This window comes from Panicum hallii, chromosome 7 (genome assembly GCF_002211085.1).
Source record: "Panicum hallii strain FIL2 chromosome 7, PHallii_v3.1, whole genome shotgun sequence".
Classification (NCBI taxonomy): Eukaryota; Viridiplantae; Streptophyta; class Magnoliopsida; order Poales; family Poaceae; genus Panicum; species Panicum hallii.
In genome coordinates this window covers 33,169,508-33,172,575 of record NC_038048.1, presented here as the reverse complement: position 1 = coordinate 33,172,575, position 3,068 = coordinate 33,169,508, and the positions used below count along the sequence as shown (strand labels likewise).

Genomic DNA, 3,068 nt, shown 5'->3' with positions numbered 1-3,068 from the left:
TGTTGAAACAATAATGTAGGGTTCTCCAACATTTACCATCCCGTACAACTCAAGTCATACCTACTGGTTTCCACACTCTTAAACATTATATAATCTGAAAGATACTTGGCATATTTTTTTTCTAGTTCTATAGGGCACAATAGCCTTAGGGTACAATTTCACTTTTTTGATGTGGTTTGCTATTTTTTCTTATTTAATTGACTTTTTGTACCAATGTGAAAAATATTTGTAGGACGGGTGGAGGCGCCATGCGCCCTTCTACGAGCCCCATTTTCAGAGATCGGTGATGGCGACACCCATCCCTGGAAATCCTATCTTTAGAGGCGGGTGGCGCCATGACCCGCCCCAGTCACATTTTCAGGGGCGGATCATGGCGCCACCCGCCCCTAAAGATGCAATTCCAGGGGCGGGTGTGCTACTACAGTAACCCTGCTCCTTTTGCAGGAATGGGTTACGTTTTGATCCACCTCTAGAAAAAATAGGATATTACTTTTATCCATAACATTCTTAGATATAACAATATGATTAGAAAGTATTAATTAGAGTCATGCAGCTGCAAATTCATAAAGATATCATGTGTGCGCGTCCATATTTTTACTGTGTTTCGTAAGAAAAAATATAGCCGCCACTGCAAGCACACAACACATCTGCAGTTGTCCATCTGGAGTCGCGGCATATATAGGAACTTGGGAAGTAAATCGACCCGGTCCCAGGTACGCGCACATCGTCCACGCCCCGTGTGCTCTACTGCTACGTACGATGGGGTCGCCGCACGTCGCCGTGGTAGCCTTCCCCTTCAGCTCCCACGCCCCGAAGCTCCTCGCGGTCGCGCGCGCCCTTGCCACCGCGGCGCCGTCCGCGACCTTCTCCTTCGTCTCCACCGCCGGCTCCCTGGAGCGGCTCCGCGGCGCGGCCGTCCCGGGGAACCTGCGCTTCGTGGAGGTCCCGACGGGAGGCGGGGAAGGCGACGACGACGAGACGCCGGCGTGGCGATGGAGTTGTTCGTGGAGGTCGCGGAGGCCGGCGGGCTAAAGCAGTCGCTGGAAGCGGCCGGCGCCGCGGCGACGGGGGCCGCGAGGGTGAGCTGCGTGGTCGGGGACGCCTTCATGTCGATGGCCGCGGATGCCGGGGTGCCCTGGGTTGCGGTCTGGACGGGCGGCCCGTGCGCGCTCCTGGCGCACCTCCGCGGCGACGCGCTACGCGAGGACATCGTCGGCCACGGTGCGATCAACCTTCAGGCTCCAGCTCGAGTTGTCTCGCCCTCGCTGCGTTACATGAGCCCATGCATTCTCAGTTCTTTCTTTCTTTCATTGTTGCAGCGGCGAGCAGGGGCGACGAGCTTCTGAGCTCCCACCCGGGGCTCGGGAGCTTCCGCGTCCGTGACCTCCCCTTCGGCGGCGCCAACGCCAGCGGCGACATGCACCGCGTCATGAGCCGCCTCCTCCACCGCGTCGCGCAGAGGCTGCCCCGCGCCGCCACCGCCGTCGCGCTCAACGCGTTCCCGGGCCTCTTCCCGCCGGAGGTCTCCGCCGCCCTCGCCGACGCGCTCCCCGACAGCCTCGCCATCGGACCGTACCACCTCCTCCCTGGCGCCGTGGCCCCGGCCGGCGACCCGCACGGGTGCCTCGCCTGGCTCGACCGCCGACCCGAACGCGCCGTGGTGTACGTCAGCTTCGGCACGGTCGCCGCGCCGCCGCCGGACGAGCTGCGCGAGCTGGCCACCGGGCTCGAGGCCAGCGGCGCGCCCTTCCTGTGGTCGCTCCGGGAGGAGTCGTGGCCGCTGCTCCCGCTGGGGTTCCTGGACCGCGCCGGGGCCAAGGGCAACGGCCTCCTCGTGCCGTGGGCGCCGCAGGCCGCCGTGCTGCGGCACCCGGCGGTGGGCGCGTTCGTGGCACACTCCGGGTGGGGATCGGTCGTCGAGGGGGTGTCGGGCGGCGTGCCCATGGCGTGCCGCCCCTTCTTCGGCGACCAGCAGATGGACGCCCGCGCCGTGGCGGAGCTGTGGCGCGTCGGCACGTCGTTCGACGACGATAGCGGGCCGATGACACGCGCCGGCGTGGCGGCGGCGGTGGCGTCGCTGCTCTCCGGCGAGGACGGGGCCCCGATGAGGGCCAGGGCGCGGGAGCTGCAGGCCGAGGTGGACGAGGCGTTCCAGCCCGACGGCGGATCCATGATCAACTCCCGCAAGTTTGTCGAGATAGTGTGTGCTCGTGAGTGATGCTCGCCGCCTTGTCCCCGGGCTCCTTCCACCAGACCACCACCGATCCCCCTCCCACCCCCAAAAGCCTTTTCCTCTCTAACCTCACATGTTCAGATTTTTCCATATACGGTCGGCCACCGCTGAATTCATGCACGATAAAATGATAAAAGGTTAATTAATGCTATACTCAAGCAATTGTTTAGTTTTCGAATCAACCTCGGGCACTTACAAATCACCTTTCTCTTGTTATTTCTTTCAGCCAAAACAGCTACTCTCTTCGTTCCAAATTACAGATCTTTTCAGCTATTCCGTTCGTTCCAAAACAGGTAACAAGTCATCCTCTCTTGGTATTCCCTTTGACCAAAACAGGTAACAAATTCTCAGTCCTCTCCATCGTGCTGACAGAGCTTGCTTCTCCCTTTTCACCTCCATCACCCATCACCGGTGGCATCCCCACTGCCAAGATTTGGGTGATGACAAACACTGCTGACATTTGGGTGATAGCACCACATAACACAAGATTCAGAGTGCAACGGGTTGTTTTCGACTTAATTTGTGATGTGTCTTATTCCTCATCCCCGCGGGATTTGATTTGATGGCAATAAAAGACTAGCTAATGTGCATAAAAGTTAGTCAGGTGCTATATAGACAGTAAAAATATCCTCAAGTTTCTTATAGTTTTTAGGTGGCTCGTGAGCGTGTGTGTATCGTGTCTTCATAAAAAAAATAAATTATATTCACTTATATTAAATAAAGAATGAAAAGTCAAACCGGTCATCAAATCGGTGGTTCAGTGGTCTGACAAGTGGCTCTACCCATTGAACAAATTAACGATAGTAACGAAGACTCACTCTGTGGTTTCAGGTCC

General features: G+C 57.6%; 1 pseudogene; it reads left to right on the top strand.

The window, feature by feature from the left end:
* Window positions 1-630: 630 nt before the first annotated feature.
* LOC112899356 lies at window positions 631-2,415 on the top strand (annotated as a pseudogene).
* Window positions 2,416-3,068: the final 653 nt, after the last annotated feature.